The following is a 21,712-nucleotide window of genomic DNA, read 5'->3' as shown; positions in this document are numbered from 1 at the left end:
TTACAACAGGTGTCATATCCCAAAAAGCCATTAGCGGGGCAATACAAATGGCCCTTGCTTGGCGGTCTCAGTGGAGTGGCCAGGCGCAGATTCCCTGCACTCTAGCCCCCAATGATTTCCAAGTGAAGGGCTGTGGCAGGTTAGCGAGGTGCATTTGTGCCAAAGGGCTCATTTCCCGGATGGTGTCTCCTCCGTGGATGAACTTTGCTCTCCAGGCAGGACACATCAGTTTCTTCATTTGATTTTGTTTTCCTCCATACCAGGCAGTTATGCAACTATGTCGGGCTGGTTCTCAGAACTCTGTGCCCCTTCAGAGCTGCAGAGTTCTTCTCGTCTTTCCTTTCCTGTCTTTGCGACAAGGAAATAGGTCACATTTCAAAGAAACCTAGAGGCGGGGGTTTGTGAATGTCAGTCAGCACAGGGGATGGGACGTGGCTCTCTCGCTCTCTTCTGAAGCCATCACGTTGCTTTTACGCCCAGGAATATTGTTTGCTTTCTTTCTGCGTATTTGATGTAAAGAAATCCAGCCGAGACCCTCGCCCCATCTGCAAAGCCAGGTAAGCTTCGGTGCGTGGTCCCTTCTCTTATATCTTTCTACACGTCCTCAGAGCACTGAGGGCCTGTTAAGTATCACTGCAAATGCACTGAGCCTGATTCACCGCTGCATGGCTCCAGTTTCACCCTGTTGATTTCAGGAGTGGTGCAGCAGAACAAAACTGGAGGAAGGTTAGAGTGTTTCAGGCCCCCTGGAGTTTTCTTTTAAAACAGAGGGGAGTTAGACAGCTTGGGGTAGTGATTAAAATGGCCTGACATCCTTTTACCCAGTGGCTCTCAAACTTTTCCATACCAGGACTCACCCCCAGAGCCTTTTCTCCGATCTAACTGGGATCTAGCCAGAACCCCTGGTCCCAGTTAGCAACACGGGAAGGAGAGCATGGCTGAGATTCCCAGACCCCTGTTCACAAACACCTTTAAATAAAGAGGGGGCCTTCGTAGGCTCTCCACCTACAAATATCGACATAAACTATACTCCACAAGACAGGCTGTTGGCAAATTTTCATCTATTTCCCTAAATTTCTTTGTCATCTCGTCTCTTCTTGCTCTGCACTTGTCCAGTGAAGACAGGCAACATTGCAAAATCCCATCAATTCGAGCTTGGTTATGGGAAAAAATGGAACAAAGGAAATTTGAGGTTAAGTTTCCAGAAATCTTTCTTAACGGTCAGATTTGTTAGACCGTGGAATAAGCTCCCAAGGGAAGCAGTGGGAACCCCATCAACGTGGGTCAGTTATAAGTAGATCAGGACAAAGAGCTGGAGAAAAGATCACAGGGAAGGCTCCTATGTTGGCAGGGGGATGGGATTAGGTGATCTAAGCGGATTTTTGTCAACCGTGTCTGATTTCTGTATTTTTTCCATTCATTATCCTTTCTCCACTGGTGTCGAGGAGTGGCAACGCTTCCTGTATGCCATGCTGATATTCCTGTAAAATGCTTTGGCACCACAATTGAGGAATACACAATTTCATAAACAAATAGGCATGAAGCCACAATTGCATTAAGTGTTAACTTGTAACGTGGATGGGGGCTTTTATGACATTTTATAAAGGTTCTTTTCCACCAAGACCATAATGAGGAGACAAAACATGACAAGGTCACTCCTGTCCTTGGGCACCTGTCTTTTAACCAACCAATGCCCTGGGGACATTTGTCCTTCAATTGGCCAATGCCTGGGAAATGAAAGCGCGGGCAGAGGGTTTTCTGGGGAGAACGTTAACCCTTGGTTACCTATCTCTGCTGCAGCCTCTGTGAAGCAGTAAAACGGGGCTGGGACCTGTTACGAGCAGATGTCCCACTGGGAAGTCAGCCTGTAAACATGACGTGCGTGGGACAAGGGTTAAGGGCCATGTCACGTTTTGCACTGGGTCCCGGGTACGTCAGGCAGCACCGAAGTGGCAAAGGCTTGGGAAGATTGACTTGGCTCAAGAATGGCAATAAATATCTTAGCAAGGATGGGTCTTGACTAACACAAACCTTGGCCCCATGGGGCCAGCAGCACAGGAAGCAAAGAGGTCAGGGACTGGCCAGGCCATTGGGACTGAACCATTTTTCACCCCTAATTATGGCCTTGTAGGTCAGAGTTGACCATTTTAACGGGGGGGGGGGGAAGAGAGAGAAGCTTGTATTTGCTGATGTCCATCTAGGTGGAGACCTGTATATGCGTTGCAGGACACCGGTTTCGGGGCCACTGAGATGTGGTTTTCTAGACAGAATGTGGGGAATCAATATGAAATAACTTGAAATTCTACATATGTTGTAGAGCACCTGCTTTTCTATGAACCGTTGTTAATCCCAGTTACCATAACGAAGTATTAGACAGACTGCAACATACGGACTGTCAGCATTATGACTTCTGCTGCATACTATATCGTTTGTCTGTCTGGGATCATTCCCTCTGCCTCCCCGTGGTTAATCTGTATTTTTAAATTTAGTTCATCCTGACTAATTATTATCAATGATTTCATTTCTATTGCAATACCACTCCCAGGCCCTGATCGAGGCCCCATTTGCGAGGCACCTTACATCCCTGGAAGGAAACGTTGGTCCCTGACCCAAAGAGATTCCGGTCTAAGTATTAGACTAGAAACAAGTACAGTTGAACCTCAGAGTTATGAGCACAACGGGAATGGAGGCTGTTCAGAACTCTGAATTGTTCGTAACTGAACAAAAACGGATGGTTGTTCTTCAAAAAGTTTACAGTTGAACACTGACTTAATTCAGCTTTGAAACATTACTATGCGGACGAAAAATGCCGCTTTCCCTTTATTTTGTTAGTACACAGTACTGTACTGTATTTGCTTTTTTTGATCTCTGCTGCTGTCTGACTGTGCACTTCCGGTTCCAAATGAGGTGTGTGGTTGACCGGTCAGTTCGTAACTCTGGTGTTCATAACTCTGAGATTCTACTGTAGATACAAGCAGCCGGTATGGGGGCGGGGGAGGGGAGAACGAGGTTCATGTCACTTATTCATTAACTGCAGTGGGAGAAAAGAAGGAATGCTAAATGCTCTCCTGGAAAGGACAGGTCCTAAAGAAGAAGGATGGGACGGTGGTTAGAACATCAGCCTAGGTCTTGGGAGACCAGGGTCCAATTCCCTGCTCTACTCCAAACTTCCTGTGTGACCTTATATCAGACACTTGGTGCCTCGGTTCTCCTCTGAAAAATGTGGAGAACAGCCCTGCTTTACCTCAGAGGGGTGCTGTGAAAATAAACATATTAAAGATTGTGGGGGGCTTGGATACTGCAGTGATGGGGGCCAGCTAAGTCCCTAAGATAAATCTGCATTGTCTAGTGAGACTGATCTTTCAATGCCTTTTATCTCCCACACTGCACTGGGATTGCTTCATCTACCAATGAAAGCAGCCCGCTCTGGGGTGAAACAGCAACCGTTCTTAACAGAGAACAAGTCGGCAAGTGAATGATGCCACATGAAACTGCAGGGAGAGGCAGAAAAAATGTTCTTATCCAAGTGGATATTTTGCCACATAAACAGGGGTGTTTAACCACCGTGTATGTAAGAATCATCATGGATCTTTGATGACCACACAGGATGGCCCAGGCTATGCGCCTTTTCTGAAAGTCCGCACCCCTAGCATCCCTACCGCCCTGGAGGAGCATGGCTTCGCTGCTGATCCAAAGGGAACAGGGCCCTGACATCCCTTAAAAATCTCCCAGTCCGGTACTGACCCAGCCCAGGGGGACGTAGCTTTGAGGTCTGACCACCATCACAGCCCATGCCCTCACTCTGTGCATGGGCCAACGAGATGCAACAGAAGCACCCTCAATGTTAGGTCCTCGAAGATCCCCGCCGTTTTTAATGTGTTGCCTCCAGTTAGCTGCTGGCGTGGAACTGGGTCGTAATCGGCTGTCATTTCTGGGCAGTACGACAACTCAGACAGGCTGGTTATTTGTCTGTCAGACCATCAACTATCACAAAGCATTTTACTATTCAAAGTAGCCCCGAGATCAACTAGGTAAGGTTGCTGCGATGACAGTTCTGCTGTGGCATTGTCGGCTGTTTGGGCACAGAGGGATCCTCCTCGCTAGGGTGTGGTTTGCAGCACAGGAGGTAGGATCTATGGGGGGATCTGAGATTCCTCTGGGATACCCCATCCCAGACCATAGTTAGCCCCTCACGCTGCTTGCGAAGCTGTGGCTACACGCTGGTGCGATGAAAGCTAGGACCAGTAAGTCTCCTCGAGCTGCGAATCACTCCCCCAGCTCTGTGTGTAGACATACCCTGGGTATGTGCAGAACATGCAGCAAGAGGACTGCAGGACGGACTGGCAATGGGAATTTAGTCCATGAGCAGCTGTGTCTATGCCTTAGCACTGGCCAACGCGGACAGGAAAGCATCCCAATTCAAGGCAGCAAGTAAGATTGGCTTCCTGGGGCGTAAGCACAATGAAACTTAAGCACATGCTTAATGGTTTCCCTGAATCAGGGCTAAAAATGTTTCTCAGCCTTTGCCATGCAGCAGATGTTAAGGGCTGGATATTTCAAAATTCAGCATCCAAGCCACTTCCACAAACAATGCAAAAAATTACAAGTGCATTTGCACACTCAGAATGGACCCTTTCACACAAGAAACAGCAACTAGCGTACACCGACATCCGTTTTCACTGAGTCACCTGCTTTGCACAAATGCATGCTGGTCTCGTGCAAACATCCGCTTGCACTTCAGTGCCCATAACGTTTTGCAAGTGCAGCAGAGCTGATGAAGTTTGAACCTTTTCCCCTGGTGTCTTAATGCCACCCTCTAAAAAAGGGGAGAGCCCACGAACGTGTCTTTTAAGCACGTGCGTTAATGTGAATTTTTCCCACATCTTTGGAGATTAACAAGACAGGAAAAAAATCTTCTGCTTAGAAAACGGTGTTAGTGGCCTGCTCTCCTCCAGGCTAATGATTTGGATGTGGGGAGTCAGCCCCGAGGAGCTACTGACCGGGGTCCCAGCCTGCATTTAAAGATCACTCGCTACGGGTGTGAATATTAGTCAGTTCTTGCACTGCTTGTACTGGCTGCCGCTTAAGCTGTGCATCAACTATAAATTAAGCGTATGACTTAAGGGTCTTCAAGGAGTAGCACCGGTTGGCTCAACTGATCTGTTTTTGCTGTTTGTCCCAGATGATCGTTAGTCCTGCGCTGGCTTGCGATTTCATTTGCCCCGATTAGAACCTTAACCAAAATCGAAGCTTTTAGGTCTTTCCTCTGTGCACTACCCCTCCCCCACTGCTCTGTAACCAGCCTCAGTATTTCAAAGCAGACTAAGCACAGGAAGTTTGATTCTTATTTATATGAAGGCCCCTTGGCATAAATGAAAGTCAGGCCCTACGTTCGCTGCTGCCTTGAATTGTTCTTAATCTGGCATCACTGTTTGCAAACCCAGCCCACTAATGTTAGGCAACTAGCGTAGGATTTTTCAAGGGATCCAAAGGAACCAGCTCCCATAAAATTTCAGTAGGATTAAGTGCCTAACTCCCATAGGCTTTTTGAACATCCCGTCCTTCCACATTACGGCACCTAAATCCGTGGCCTGATTTTCAAGGGTGCTGAGCATTCCCAGATAGACCTGGCTGGGCTTTTTTCAAACACAGTGGGCTTGGAGTCGACAAACGCCAATGAGTTGAATTGGAAACTTTTTGCGGAAAAGGGCCAGTTTCAACTAATTTTACAGCTAGAAAAAAAAGTCGAAAAAACTTTCCAAATGGTCAAAACAGAACATTTCAACATTTATAAACAAAAATGTCCAGAGTTCCGGTTTAAAATGACTTTTCCTTTCAAAATTAAAAATTAGACTAACAATTTAAAAAATAAAAACGGTCAAAATTGAAATGACTTCTGTTTGCCAGAAGCTGGGAATGGGCGACGGGGGATGGATCACTTGATGATTCCCTGTTTTGTTCATTCCCTCTGGGGCACCTGGCATTGGCCACTGTCGGAAGACAGGATACTGGGCTAGATGGACATTTGGTTGACCCAGTCTGGCCGCTCTTATGTTCTTAGGGGTAGTTGTAGCCATGTCAGTCCCAGGATATTAGACAGACAAGGTGCTTGAAGCAATATCTTTTATTGGACCAGCTTCTGTTGGTGAGACATTACCTTACCCACCTGTGTCTCTCAATCTGAAATGAAACATTTCAATTGACCTGAACAGTCCCCCCCTGACATTTTTGAGATTTGGCCTTTTTGTCCCAATTCAGGCTGGGAAAGTTTTTTGATATATTGAAAATTTTCACAGGACAGGAAAAACCATTTTTCATCCAGTTCTACTCACAACTCCCAGGGCAGGTCTACACTACCCGCCTGAATCGGCAGGTAGAAATCGATCTCTCGGGGATCGAATTATCGCGTCTCGTCGGGACGCGACAATCGATCCCCGAATCGACGCTTGTACTCCACCAGCGGAGGTAGGAGTAAGCGCTGTCGACGGGGGAGCCGCGGAGGTCGATTTTCCGCCGTCCTCACAGCAGGGTAAGTCGGCTCCGATACGTCGAATTCAGCTACGCTATTTGCGTAGCTGAATTTGCGTAGCTTAAATCGACACCCCCCCCCCCGTAGTGAGGACGTAGCCCCACATAGACTGGGATGTCAAATGAGCTGAAGGGAATTAGGGGCCCATTGACTTTTAGTGGGATTCAGGTGCCTAATTTCCTTACAGTACATCAACAGTGCAACAAAACCACCACAGCAGAGAGTCTTAGAGCCTGGATTTCATAGTCCAGGCTCCAGCCCAAATCGGGAATGTCTACACCACTATTTTTAACCCTGGAGTGCAAGCCCGAGTCAGTTGACCCGGGCTCTGAGACTCCCTGCGGCAAGGTTTTCTTTGTAGCATAGACATACCCTTAGGTCCTCGGAAAATCTTCCTGTACATGCCTAAATGTGTACTTCTCCGGGGGGAGGCCTATCGTTCAAGCATCAGAGCAGGTGCAGGAGGGTTCTTTGGGTTTATAACTAATCAGGGTCACGTTCACCAGTACGTGCTGGCTGCTTTACCGTGCTCTGCTGACACAAAGGAGCCATGAGCCCGGGGAATTGACCAGCTAAAGTGGATTTATAACTGCCGGGGCACTGCAAAGCAGCTGGAGTGCAGGGGGGCTGGAACAATTTGTATAGTGGGGGTGCTGAGAGCCATCGAACCAAACTGTAAACCCGGCATATGATGGAAACCACTTCAAGCCAGGGGGTACGGCAGCATCCCCAGTTCCAGCGCCTCTGCGGGACTGCACTGGTGAATCTGGCCCTGCATCTTTATTCAACTTTTCTCGAGTTCCACAAGTGCATGAATAATACATGAACGAACAGGCACAAAATCAGTTTGGACGTTCAGTTACTGTCCTCCAGGAAAATGCATGGTTGGCTGACGCTGGCTAAAAATCTTCCCTTGGATTTTTTTTAAAGACATTTAATGCTCCTAGGCCAAATTCCACATGGGAATCTGATGGTCAAACATTACTTCGGTGGTAGCTCATTTCAGGTCTGATATTGCTCCCATCAAAGGGCACGGCAAAATTCCCAGTGGCGTCAATGGAAAGCGGATCCTGGTTAAACTTCCTTTGGTCGCAGGACAATACGACTTATTTTTCAAGAGCCAGCAGGAAGTGGCACATCTGCACTCTGGAGCAGAAACATTCAAACAAGCTCTGCCCACTTCACTGCAGTTGTGAACCCAGAATTTGCACGTTTGACCCTGGCCTTACATGATTCTGGGCATTTCTTGCAAGGGGCTGAGCCCCCACAGCTCCCACCGACTTCCCCTGATCCTGCGGGAGTGCCACAGCTGGGCCTGCTCATGCTACTCTGCCCACAGCCCAAGACGATCCAGAATCTCACTCCTGGGCCATGCAGCAGCAGGAGGCGGAGCAGGAGCCATGCTTGCAGAGATGAGAAAGATAGCAGCAGGGGCGCTGGAACAATTTCTATAGTGTGGGGGGGGGGGGCTGAAAGCCATTGAACCAAACTGTAAACCCTGTATCTGACGGAAACCACTTCAAGCCAGGGGGTGCGGCAGCACCCCCAGTTCCAGCACCTATGGAGCAGGTAACAGATTGTTGCTGGCAGCAACATACAGAGCTTTGAAAATGAGAGGCTTGTGTGACCCAGGCCTGCCGGATGTGATGCTTTGTCCCCCTCTAGTGGCACTTAGAGCAGTAGCGCTGCACCTTTCCAGACTCCTGTACCCCTTTCAGGAGTCTGATTGGTCTTGCATACCTTCACGTCTCACCTCACTTAAAAACGACTTGCTTACAAAATCAGACGCAAAAATACACAAATGTCTCAGCACGCTAGTACTGAGAAATTGCTGACTCTCTCATTTCCCCTATCATAAAATAAATCAGCTGGAATATAAATATTGTACTTACATTTTAGTGTATGGTGTATAGAGCAGTATAAACAAGTCACTGTCTGTATGAAATTTTTGTTTGTACTGACTTTGCTAGTACTTTTTATGTAGCCTGTTGTAAAACTAAGCAAATATCTAGATGAGTTGATGTACTGCCTGGAAGACCTCTGCATACCCCCAGGGGTACGTATACCTCAGCTGAGAACCACTGAGCTAGAGATTAATGAGTCTGCTACAACTTTGGCTAAGAGTTACCTGGCTTTTAGCTCATGCAGTAGAGACTAATGCACTAAGCTTCATAGGCCCCAGGTTCAAGCCCACCTGCCGATGACTGGGGTCTGTCAGTGTTACACATGGGCACTGACACCCGTGGGCAGCAGGGTTCAAAGCCTTTACCAGGCAGTGCAATGCTGAAGGGACAGTTGCACTGTGGGATTGTTGTTGGAGGACTGCTTATCCTGGTACTTCTACGTCCACATTGGCACTCTGCTGGTAGAGGGTTGTACGTTGCTCGGGAGTAGGGGAATAGGGAATACAGGGTTGTGAGTAGGGGAATAGGGAATACAGGGTTGTGAGTTCAATCCTTGAAGGGGCCACTTAGGGATCTAGGGCAAAATCAGTACTTGGTCCTGCTAGTGAAGGCAGGGGGCTGGACTTGATGACCTTTCAAGGTCCCCTTCCAGTTCTAGGAGATAGGATATCTCCATCAATTTATCTCCCCTTTCTAAATTAAAACAAGAAAAACATACTCCAAATGGGCAGAGGATTAGGTCTCTGGTGGGGTCATTTTGTGGTTGGAAACACATATTTCTGACAGTTGCTTGAGGCATATAGTGTGAGCAGGACACAGAATTAAGTGCGGATGCATGCAAGGCTGTGCCAACTGTAACACTACTTAGCGTAGACCAGACCTACACCCCTGGTCCTGCAATTGCTAGGAGGCAGGTGGACTGCAGCTACGATGTTAACCTGGAGCTAAAGGGAAGCAGGGATGGTTTACAGGCTTAGTAGAATTAGTTACAGGGTTAGTTTAGCGGGGGTAATTATGTATAAACAGTCCAGGCCGGATGCAAGTAGGAGCAGCACCTTAGGGCAATGCCTGTCCTTTCTATCCCAGTACATTATTAATTATTATGATTATTATTCTCTCTTGCTATATAAATAAAAGCACCTTTTATCCTGAAGGACCCCAAAGTGCTTTGCAGAACGAGTAATCACTTCACCTGCCTCTAAGGTAGTACACAGCCACATGACAGACGTCAGGCAGCAAGTAAAGAAAAATACTGAGTGAATGTTTCTGAAATACAAATTTCCCATTGTATCAGGTAAAATCGACCGTGAATCTGTCAATGGGAAAGGACCCCTGGCTCTCAAAGGCCCCTCTTCTCTAGCTCCTTCCAGGGCTCTCCAGCCGGGAGTGCTGAAATATAGCGAGATTTCACAAAGAGGCAGAGAGGAATTTTAACACTTCCCTTGACACACACTGAAAAATCCTTCAAATCGCAAGGGTTAAAACCAAAGCAGGACATTGCACCTTCCATTTCATCTGCAGCGAGCCTTGGCAGGGCTGCTTGCAGAATTCCACAAGGCCCAGTCGGGAGATGGATTCTACGGGATGAGATGGATTCTTCCAGGGGCTCCTGGAACGATCCCGATTCAGACAGCGTTTGGGGTAAGCAAACCTCCGCAGGCTGCATAGTAAAACCACTGAGCCTGCAGATTCCTGGGGCTATATTATCCATTAGCCGCGAGTATCTGGACAGTTGCTGGGCATTAGTGAAAATGTTAATGTCGACTTTTCAGGAGGATTAGCACCAAGGATTATTCAGCCAAAAATGTACCATCCCAAAGTGCTTAGAAATCTTTTGCGTGTGGCAAAATCATTGTGGAGGAAGAATGAGATGACAAAGAGCAGTAGAGGGGCGATGAACAGCTCATCAGGTGGGATACGGGGATGGTGCCCATCACCTATAGGGCATGGGTTCAAATCCCGCACTGGTCCAGAATGAATGTCTGGTGGCATGTGTGAAATGAATGTGGTGGGTCTTGATCTGATTCTACTCTCCCTGAAAGGTTTTGGCCTCTGTTAGACAGCAGGTGAGACTAGATGATCGTTGGGGTCCCATGAGACCGTAAAATTGATGAATGAATAAGTTTATTTGGACTTTCCAAATGTTTTTGACAAAGTCCTCCAAGAGGCCATTAAGGCAACGTCTCGTAAGAGACTATCCAGACTGGTTCATCCACCCCTGCTTCGCATGACGCCAGTTGTGTCAATTTTAAAAAGACAAAGACAGATTCATCACATTCTCCCTGCCTTTCTGTTACTCCGTCAACCGCCTCCTCTCCCTCCCGTCGTTCTGCTTAAAGCGCCTCCGACGGCACGTTTCACCAGCAGACCAGACTGGAGCCTCTTAGAGGTCACTAGGGCAAATGGAAAACCGAGAAGAATTTCTCATTTCAACACTGTGACACTTCACAGTGAAAGTCATTACACCCCCCTCCCCCCCAGATGTTTGTGTGGAAAAAGCTGAGATGCTGAACATTTCATGTGTATAAATGCACATATATGGCCTGTTCCTTATCTGGAGAGATTGTGATCACACACACAGAGAGCACGAAAGCAGAGGTGAGATGAGGGTGACCAGATAGCAAGTGTAAAAAATCAGGACAGGGGGTGGAGGGGTAATAGGTGCCAATATAAAAAAAAGCCCCCCAAAATCAGGACATCTGGTCACCCTAGGTGAGATGCCAGCATGGCCATATGATCATTATTAATTATTTAAAGCAAGCTTTGGCATTGGACAAAGGTGCCAGCCTACTTCAACCCTGAGTTGGTGGGTGGAGCCTACCAAAATGACAACTGGCCCACCCCCCCCTCAAATCAGGGAGGGGCCACAGAGTCCAAAAAGCAACAGATTATGGAGGACAAAGAACGTCAAAATAGGCATGGGGGTGCAGGTCACGGGATCAAAACAAGCAATGCAGAGGGGGGACACGGGGCAGAGAACAGGTCCAATGGACACGGCCCAGAGGAACTCTGCCCGGGCACATGAATGGACAAGAGACTGGCTAAAGGCCCCATGGTCATAGAGAACCGCATCATCCCCCTCCCCCAATCCGGCTTCCTCCTTCTGGACTGAGGGGTGCCAGAGACGGCTGGGGATTTTCAGACACGCGCAATGCTGCATGCAGCTCTTGCTGAAGTCAGTGGGAGTTTTAACCTTGACTTCACTGGGTGCCGAGTGAAGCCAATGCTGAGTGCTTTTGAGAATCCTACCCTAAAGTCCTCAGTCTAAGCACAAAACAGCCACCAACCGGGTTGCAGCAGGGCAAACTTCCACATGCCCTCCAACCAACACACTTCACTGTGACCTGGAAGGATTCCCTCAAAGAGCAAGTTCAATCCCCTTAGTCAATTCAGTTCTTGGACTCTCTTCTGGGTGTGTGTTGGGGGGTGCCAACTAGATTGTTGTGTCAACCTAATCGTTGTGATGGGGACGCTAGTCCACAATGAATCAGACCGAGGCAACAAACGCATTTCCCCTACGGGCTACCAAACAGCTGTCAGCCTGGAACAGCCAATCACGTCTCATCAGGACTGGTTTCAATCCAGTGATCTGGAGGTGAAAGGCTCGGTGGCAAAAACCCAGTTCCTTGAGCAATAATGTTCCCCCAGGAGAGTTTGTTTTCACGGGTTATTACCAGATGATCCGAGGAGCAGCCTGCACATTGATGAGATAACTGGATGTTGCTGGGCACTGCAGAAGGGTGTGGCTGGAGATGACAGAGGTCTGAGGGTTTTCTGGGGAGAACATTAACCCTTGGCTGCTGATTTTAGCTGCAGCCTCTGTGCGGCCATAGAATGGGGCTGGGACCTGTTATGAGCAGATGTCCCACTGGGAAGTTAGCCTCTAAACAAGCGGTGCTAACGGCCCCGGTGAGTTTGCCTAGGGTGCCAAGTATGCGAGGCAGCAAGGCCATGGGGAAAGCTTAGGAAGATTGACTCGGCTCCAGAATGGCAAAGAAGGGCTTGGAGTAACTCAAACCAGACACCCGGGGCCAGCAGCACAGAGAACGCAAAGGCTAAGGACTGACCAGGCCACTGAGACTGAACTCGGTTTTCTCCGCTAGTGATGGGCTTGTAGGTCAGGGCTGAGCCGCCTTCCCGGAAAGGGAGGAGCTCGTTCTTCAGGGCTGTCAGTTCAAGCCCTTTAACAGCCAGCAGAAAAGACGACAGCATTCCAACCCATGGAAGCAGAACATTTCTCCATGGAACCTTTTCCAGAGTTTTCTACAGAGCATTCGCCGAGCCTGACATTACACTCAGGCCAAGATTAGAAATCCGGAGAATCATTTTCCCCAAGTGGAACTCACAGAATTGCAGAAATTAGATATGGGAAAGTCCTATTAGCTCATCCCATCCATTACCTGCCAATGTGGGATTATTCCCTACAGTATGTTTTCTAGTCCAGTTTCAAATGACTCAAGTAATAGGACTTCCACCACTTCCCTTGGGGAGATGGTTCCATGCTCAAATGGAAATGTTTCCTGATAACCAGCCTACATTTTCCTTTCCTTAATACCAGGCCATTCCTACTAATAATATCCCCTTGGAACAGGTTAACAAACTGCCTCCTCTCTCCCCTTAGTGATCAAGCTCTTCAGACACTTGGAGTTGGCGATCACATTTTCCCCCCAGTCATGCTTGGCCAACACACCATGTGCATAGTTAGTTCATGAGAATTATACTCATAAATCAGTCCCGCCAGCCCTTCAACAGTTTTAATGCTCCTCTCTGAATTTTTGCAAGTTTGTTGACATTTTTCTGATACTGAGATGCCAACTGAAATAAATCACAGCAAGATCAGGATGCCTGGCTCCTTCGTTTGCCAGGGGCAGCTGCATCGGGGGCCAGGTGTCCACTTCTTTTTAAAACAGCAACTTTTTAAAGCTTTATTCCATACAAAGAAGACTTCTCTTTGTTTGAGAACGGATGAATGCACCCCAGGCTCTACTGGCTTTCGCCCCGGCTGGCAATGGCTTCCATTCCAGCCACTCAACCATCTGTATTCATAAAAGTGAACAGCACCACTGCTTAGTGACAAACAAGCTATCTAAAAAAGGTATTGTCACGCCTGGATCTGCTGGCCCCACTAGACTGCCCTTTCAAATGAGATACAAAAGCCTTGTGACTCGTGATCTCTTGGCAGATGTTGCAAGAGTAGAGATGTTAACCGTGATGTCCTGGCCAAATTCCAACTTGGGTAATTATGTTTGCCTTCTCTAAATCCCCTCCTGTAGTTTTAACTGGAGAATGTATTCTTCTCTTCCCCAGACGCTTGTGTAAGGTCACAGCAGCAGAACGGCTGGGACGTCCCATCTCCGAGGGACATCCCAGCCGTTCTGCTCCACTAACTTTACATTGCAGAGGTGGGTGAATGAGCCATATAAACAACTTGCGAAGTGCTCTGGGACCTTTCCTGACAAAAGATGCTATCTGCATGTCACATTATTATGATCACCAAAAAATGGACTTCTCCATCCAGCGGCTACACGCATTCGGATCCCCTACGAGCAGAAAGGACCTGGGCCAGAAGTAGGTGTCCTAAAATGAGCTGCTCCTGGAAGTCAAACTGGTGAAATTGAGAGGACTAGCACACAAGTCTATTGTCTCACTAGTAAGGCATAGACCTCATGCTACCCTTTGCACGATGGTGGATTTCAGCCCAACCGAGCTGTGCTAGGGGCTGCAAACAGCTCGTCTCTGTGCATGTCTGAGTCGGTCTACTGCACTCTGTTTGGCGGGTTTATCTTGACAAATGCTGTGAATGGATTTAGAGGTGGAATATGAAACTGAACATGAGTGGAAAGTGATGCATTTGGAGAAGACATCCAAGCTAAGTAGCTCTTAAATGGCAGTGACGCATAGGTGCTGGAACGAGGGGTGCTGCCGCACCCCCTGGCTTGAACTGGTTTCCATCAGATACAGGGTTTACAGTTTGGTTCAATGGCTCTCAGCACCCCCACTATACAAATTGTTCCAGCGCCCCTGCAGTGAAGTAGAGCAGTTAATGCAGTGAAGGACAGAGGAGGAACCCCAGTGTACTGACAAACCCAACTTTACATGTCCCAGATGTACAGAAGGCTAGTAGATCGGTGGCTTCTATCGCACAGGGACACAAGACAGAAATACAAGGATATTGTGCAATCACCGAGTAAAGCTCTGCTCAGACTGCATTTGGGATGAAGTCTCCAACCCTGCCTATCTGAATTGAGGACAGATACAGGTAACCAAAGGGAATTCACCATAAGGTGATTAGCAAGATAACTAGAACGGAGGAGTTTGCTGACTTGGAGGTACAGTGGCATGGACTGAAACAGATTGAGGTGACGATTAAGAAGTGACGTGATGAAAATACTGAAGCCAGCTCAGGGTTCTCATTCAAGCTGGTCAAAAGTTTTCCGACAACAGTTTTCAGATGGAAAATGCTGACTCAGTGGAACTGAAACATTCTGCGCGACCGTGTCGATTCCGGTGAAACTTTCAATGGAAACTGTCAATGGACTTTCAATGGAAATGGCAGGTAGACTGGCCAGTCAGCCTGGTTTCCTGCTAGCCCACCTGCCCACTGGCCAACCAGCCAGCAGGTGGGCAGGGTCCCAGACTCCGTGGGTGGCCAGCTTCCCAGCCCACTTACCAGCCTGGAGTTTTTCAAGATATTTCCATTCTGTGAAAAAAAATTCATTTCCAGCTTTTCAGTCCAACTTGGAACAATTTTTTTTCCCTGGAACTGCATAATTTCCCACTGTTCTCGCACAGCTCTAGTTATCATACGTTTTAAGCTTGATGATCTATTGGCCTTTGCTGGACTGACTAGAATTAGAAAACTTAGGGTTAAGGAGGCATCATTTTGCCGAGTGATTGGTGAAGACGTGGGTGATGGGAGCCAAGGTAGAGCCGAGTATCGCTCACGTATTTAAGCACAATGCGGGATGATATAGAATGCAATTAACAAAAGGGGCATTATTATTATTTTATCTTATTTGCACTGCAGGACAACTTGCGATCAGAGTCCCATTGTGAGAGGCAGAGTGTGCTAGTGGCTGGGACAGCAGACTAGGCATCAGGGACCCATGAGTCAATTGGCAGCTCTGCCACTGACCACCTGTGACCTCCTTGGCGAGTCCCTCTGCCTTCTCTGTTTTGACTGTAAGCTCTTCAGGGCAGGGACCGCTCCTTGCTGTGTGTTTGTACAGCACCTAGCACCTGGATCTTGGTTGGAGCCTCTAGGTCGGGGTGGGCAAACTTTTTGGCCTGAGGGCCACATTGGGTTTCGTAAATTGTATGGAGGGCTGGTTAGGGAAGGGGGTCGTGGCCCGGCCCCCATCTCCTGACCCATCCAATCCCCTCTGTTCCCTGACGGCTCCTCTGGGACCCCTGCCCATCCACACCCCCCCGCTCCCTGTCCCCTGACCACCCCCGGATCCCCACCACCCCATCCAACCCCTCCTCTCATTCCTGATGGCCCCCCCGGGACCCCTGCCCCATCCAACCACCCCTTCTCCCTGTCCCCTGACTGCCCCCGGAACCCCTGCCCCTGATGCCCCATCCAACCCCCCCTCCTTCCTGACTGCCCCCCCAGAACCCCTACCCCCATTCAACCCCCTGTTCCCCCCCCAACCCCTATCCACACCCTCACCCCCTGACCACTACCCCGAACTCCCCTGCCCTCTATCCAAACCCCCCGCTCCCTTACCGCGCTGCCTGGAGCACCGGTGGCTGGCGGGGAGCCGGGCGCTGCTGCCACCTCGCAGCACAGACCGGGTCAGGCCGGGCTCTGCAGCTGCGCTGCCCCAGGAGCTCACAGCCCCGCCGCCCAGAGCATTGCGCCGGCAGCAGGGTGAGCTGAGGCTGAGGGGGGAGGGGGGACAGCAGGGGAAGGGCCGGGGGCTAGCCTCCTGGGCCAGGAGCTCGGGGGCCGGACAGGACGGTCCCGCCGGCTGGATATGGTTCGTGGGCCATAGTTTGCCCACCTCTGATCTAGGTGCTACAATACAAACAGTAAAAAAATGAGCTAAACTATACTATTAAACATCAAAGCCAGGATCTTTGGGGGGAGGGATAGCTCAGTGGTTTGAGCATTGGCCTGCTAAATACAGGGTTGTGAGTTCAATCCTTGAAGGGGCCACTTAGGGATCTAGGGCAAAATCAGTACTTGGTCCTGCTAGTGAAGGCAGGGGGCTGGACTTAATGACCTTTCAAGGTCCCCTTCCAGTTCTAGGAGATAGGATATCTCCATTAATTTATCTCCCCTTTCTAAATTAAAACAAGAAAAACATACTCCAAATGTGCAGAGGATTAGGTCTCTGGTGGGGTCATTTTGTGGTTGGAAACACATATTTCTGACAGTTGCTTGAGGCATATAGTGTGGGTGAGAGGCCAAGGTGTAAAGTGTCTCCCTGTAAGACGGCTGCCTCTGCAGCACGCAGCGATGCTTTCAGTCATGCATGAGAAGGTGCTTGTTAAATGCATGGTCACAACAACTGGGGCCAGTGCGGGAGATGAAAGATAGTTCTCATTTCTCTCACTCTCCTACACGGCCCCCATTACCAGGGTACCCGAGTGCCTTACGGTGCTGCTGTGAGTAGGAAGCACTGTTCATAGAAGATTAGGGTTGGAAGAGACCTCAGGAGGTCATCTAGTCCAACCCCCTGCTCAAAGCAGGACCAATCCCCAACTAAATCATCCCAGACAGGGCTTTGTCAAGCCGGGCCTTAAAAACCTCTAAGGATGGAGATTCCACCACCTCCCTAGGGAACCCATTCCAGTGCTTCACCACCCTCCTAGTGAAATAGTGTTTCCTAATATCCAACCTAGACCTCCCCCACTGCAACTTGAGACCATTGCTCCTTGTTCTGTCATCTGCCACCACTGAGAACAGCCGAGCTCCATCCTTTTTGGAACCCCCCCTTCAGGTAGTTGAAAGCAGCTATCAAATCCCCCCTCACTCTTCTCTTCTGGAGACTAAACAAGCCAAGTTCCCTCAGCCTCTCCCCGTAAGTCATGTGCCCCAGCCCCCTAATCATTTTCGATGCCCTCCGCTGGACTCTCTCCAATTTGTCCACATCCCTTCTGTAGTGGGGGGACCAAAACTGGACACAATACTCCAGGTGTGGCCTCCCCAGTGCTGAATAGAGGGGAATAATCACTTCCCTCGATCTGCTGGCAATGTTCCTACTAATCCAGCCCAATATGCCGTTAGCCTTCTTGGCTAACTGCTGACTCATCCAGCTTCTCATCCACTGTAATCCCCAGGTCCTTTTCTGCAGAACTGCTGCTTAGCCAGTCAGTCCCCAGCCTGTAGCAGTGCATGGGATTCTTCCTTCCTAAGTGCAGGACTCTGCACTTGTCCTTGTTGAACCTCATCAGATTTCTTTTGGCCCAATCCTCCAATTTGTTATCCTCCTTTATCCAAAGAGGCTCAGTGACTTGCCGAAGGTCACACAGGAAGTCTGTGGCAGAGCCGGGAATTGCACCCCAGCCTCCCCCCTCCCAGACTAGCACCTTAACCATTGGCCCATCCTTCCACCTCATTTCTGCTCTGTCAGGCCTCTCTCCTTTGCACAGTATGTGCCATCGCCTGGGAGCCCATTGATCTGTACCGCAGACGGCCATGGAGATGGAGGGCTGGAGCCCTTATGCTGAGACAATCTGAGGGCCTGACTAAGGCACCAACTCCTCTCTCTGGTTCATTACTCGGTCCCAGGAAAACGGTCAAGCCTTGACACTACATTGTGGCTGCTGTCCCAAAGGGCTCAGCCTGAGTGGTAGGCATGGGGCGCCGAGGTAGATTGAAACCAAGTTTGAAAGACTTGGCATTCCCTATCCAGAGACAGTGTCCCCCTGGCAGAGCGAGCAGAACCACGCACACTGCTGGGAGCGCCAGGCTGGGATCTGTCCGATGCACCCTCAGAGTTACTGACCGCTAGTCAAACGCGACACTGGACCTGTGGGATCAGAGCCATCGGTTCTCTGGGGTGTGTGTGTGTGTGTGTTTGTGTGTGTGCGCGCCTGTCCTCCAGCCTCTGAATCAAATCCACGTGCTGCAGACACAAGGAGTCGTGTGTTCTTCACACACAGGCAGCAGAGACTAGACCCCCCCTCGCCTTTCAGCTCCAAACACACACCACTCCGCTGCATGAGCGAATGAAGAAACTTGGCTTCAGAGAGTGCCAGCTAGTCCCCTATCCTTTCTGTCGGCTTAGCCACTGGGGAGGGGGAGGGATAGCTCAGTGGTTTGAGCATTGGCCTGCTAAACCCAGGGTTGTGAGTTCAATCCTTGAGGGGGCCATTTAGGGATCTGGGGCAAAAATCTGTCTGGAGATTGGTCCTGCTTTGAGCAGGGGGTGGGACTAGATGACCTCCTGAGGTCCCCTGAGATTCTCTCACTCACGCAGCCAGGATGTTATGGTTGCATTGCATGCAAGTATGAAGTGCCAGCTTTCTCCAGAGCATCCCACCACTGGATCACAAGGCAGATGTCATCCTGGCACTTCAGGGAAAAAACTGTTCTAGAAATGCAATGGCCTACTGCTATCGTACGCCAAAGGCCAGGCCATGTGACATGATGCCAATGACTTTGCCCCAGAAGGAAAACCCTGGGGAATGACCATCTTGATCATAGGGAAGATGATTCTAAGAACTGATTTCATGGGCAGGTCTGGGCCTGGCTGCGACAGCCTCCCTGAAACTCCGCAGGCTTCTTGCTGACGACCTGATCCAGCATCCAGTGAAGTCAATGGCAGAGCTCCTGTTAACTTCAGTGGTGCAGGATTTGATCGTGGCTTAAGTCGGTCCAGCTCAGACATCTGAAATATTTTGAAGATCAAACACGATATGAAATTTAGACCAAGTGCCACAATCGGTAAAATCCTATGCCCTGCATTGCTCTCGTGCATTGCTTTCAGGAGACAGATAGATCATGCTTCTTAATGTTGCAAAGAGATCCCCTAGGTTACAGTTTCTACATGAGATAAAGGGTTCATCGCCTGGAGATCCTGCTGTAGGAGAGGGACCTTATATGGCTACTCCAGGGCAGTATTTTGCAATGGCAACTTTAGCTGAGCCAAGACACTTTCAGTAATTGCCAGAATTAGATTGAAAAAGTTTGCGTCCGCTCTGTGGTCAGTCACTGACTACTGCAAAGAGCGACTGCCCGAAAGCAGCCAGGTTACGTAAGTTATCCTGTTTCACGCAATGCTGCTTAGCCCCTTAGAGATCAAGGTGATGTCTGTGGACTCTGCTGTCCTTTCCCTGTGCCCCAACAGGGAACAATTAGCTAGTGATCATTTGCGAAAAGGAGGGTGCTACTGAGCGGGGTCTCCCATACGACATGGATGGGAGCATATGAGTATCTGGATAGGCAGAGAGACAAGGAAAAGCATAAGTAGATCTATATTGAAATCTGCTTAGCCAGCAGCCCTCACCAATCAGGGGTGTTCATGATGGGTCAACATAAAGAAGGGACACCACCACCAAGTCAGTAGATGCCCACTGTGCTGCTGCTTCTCAGACAGTCCTGACCACTGCTGGGTCTTTCAAGACCCCACTGCACTGTTTGCAGTAGAACACTGACCAAACTCCAGCTCGGGTGACTTCACACCGCCCTCCCGATTTACCTGGCTGTACAACTGTTCTTAGGCTCCCACGGATCGGAGCGTTGCTCCACACTGCCAATCAGCGGCCACATTCCACCCCAGAGGTGGCTGCATTCCACTCGTTCCTGTGGCGTACAATTTGCACATCCATTTGTAGAATGAAAGGCACTCTATAAATGGAAGACAACTTTCTTGTAACAAAGAGATCCTCACCGTTAAAGCCTCAACCCCTGCACACACAAAAAATCAGCTCAGATACGAAGCCTTCTTGGCTGAGAATTGTGCTTTCAAACTGCCGACTGAGCCATGCCCACCAGGCCCACTCCTCCCCCCATGCAGGTGGCCTGCCTCCCTCCCCACACAGCCATGGGAGCTAATTGCTTCCGCTCATTAGCATTTGACAAATAACCACAGAGAGAGAAAAAGGCCCTAGCAGGATATGAACAAGCTTAGGCCTTCACTGCCATCTGACTGCAGCGATCGAATGTGTCATTATTTTTCCATTCTTTATCACCCGATCTCTCCTTCGAGCGGAATCAGCGTGCTGCTCTTTCGGGGGGCTCTTGCCAGCTCAGCGTGGCTGTGCCGAAGCACGGGCAGAGACTGAAAGGGCAGGACGGGACTGAAGTGTGTAGGTGGCAATTCCTGGGCCTGGGGGAGCAGATGTAGAGGGGAGTGTGCGTGGGTGGGGGGCACTCTGCATAAAGGTTCATGAGTTTCCTCCCCGCCCAAATGTGATGAGCTTCCCCTCAGTCACCAACTACCCCATCCTGCTGCAAGGAAACTCAACAGCTGCTGGGGTGGGGGAAGGGGGTCAGCCCAGGACCAAGACAGAGCCTTGCCAGCCAGTGCTACCAGATCACAGATGGAAAGATGCATAAGGGACCATCAGGGGCTGAGCAGTTGGTTGGTCAGTCAGCAGGAAGCACAGGCCCAAGCGGTCAGTAAGTTGGGCAAAAGTTCCATTTATTTAACCAATAAAATCTTGGTAATTTAGGGTTCTGGGCACCGTGATCAAGGATTGAGTTGGGGGCTTGTGATTTGGCTTAGCTGCTCATATCCCGATTGATATAGGCCCCTCAGGGCTCTTCAGTGAAATCTTGCTGCTGCTTCGCAGCCTGTCTGCCCGGGCTGGGAGGTTCGCTTCCAGCTGCAGTGTAGACAGGGCCGGCTCCCCAGGCACCAGCGTAGCAAGCAGGTGCCTGGGGCGGCCAACGAAGAGGGGGACGGCACTTCAGCGGCAGGTCACTCACTCCCTCTCTGATTGAACTCTGATTTCTCCTCGTTTTCCTGACTGGAGCAGTATTTTCCTAACCTCCCACCCAGGGTATCAGAGAAATTATTCTACACTTTGCTTCCTAAAAATGGTGCGTTTTTACTAGGGCAAAATGGTCCTCATGTTCCACACCAGAAGTGGCTGCATTTCAGTGGTGGATGAAAGATCTCAACATGCACAGTCTGGGATCCATAGGGATGAAAGAGACCTCAGACGTCTAGTTATTATTGACCCTTTTAAACACACAGCCAAGTACTAGCCTTCAAGTTAATAGCCTTACCTGCTCACTTCCTTAGACGAGAGAAGACCAGGTCCCAGGTGAAGCCCGAGTGGTGCAGGTTTCCAAAAGAAAAGCGTCAGAACAGACGTTGAG

At 49.5% G+C, this 21,712-nt stretch overlaps 1 protein-coding gene across 1 annotated transcript in view; it reads left to right on the top strand.

Moving 5' to 3' along the window:
* The first annotated feature begins 523 nt into the window (after positions 1 to 523).
* The window catches only part of LOC135894126 (tyrosine-protein kinase ZAP-70), a 45,965-nt gene continuing 24,776 nt past the window's right edge, over positions 524 to 21,712 (top strand). Inside the window, exon 1 of the mRNA XM_065422174.1 lies at positions 524 to 557. The gene's annotated coding sequence lies outside the window, so the exon portion shown is untranslated. The remainder of the gene's footprint in view (positions 558 to 21,712) is intronic.

This window comes from Emys orbicularis, chromosome 24, assembly GCF_028017835.1.
Source record: "Emys orbicularis isolate rEmyOrb1 chromosome 24, rEmyOrb1.hap1, whole genome shotgun sequence".
NCBI classification, from domain to species: domain Eukaryota; kingdom Metazoa; phylum Chordata; order Testudines; family Emydidae; genus Emys; species Emys orbicularis.
The sequence above is the reverse complement of the archived record's forward strand: the minus strand, read 5'-3'. Positions and strand labels throughout refer to the sequence as shown.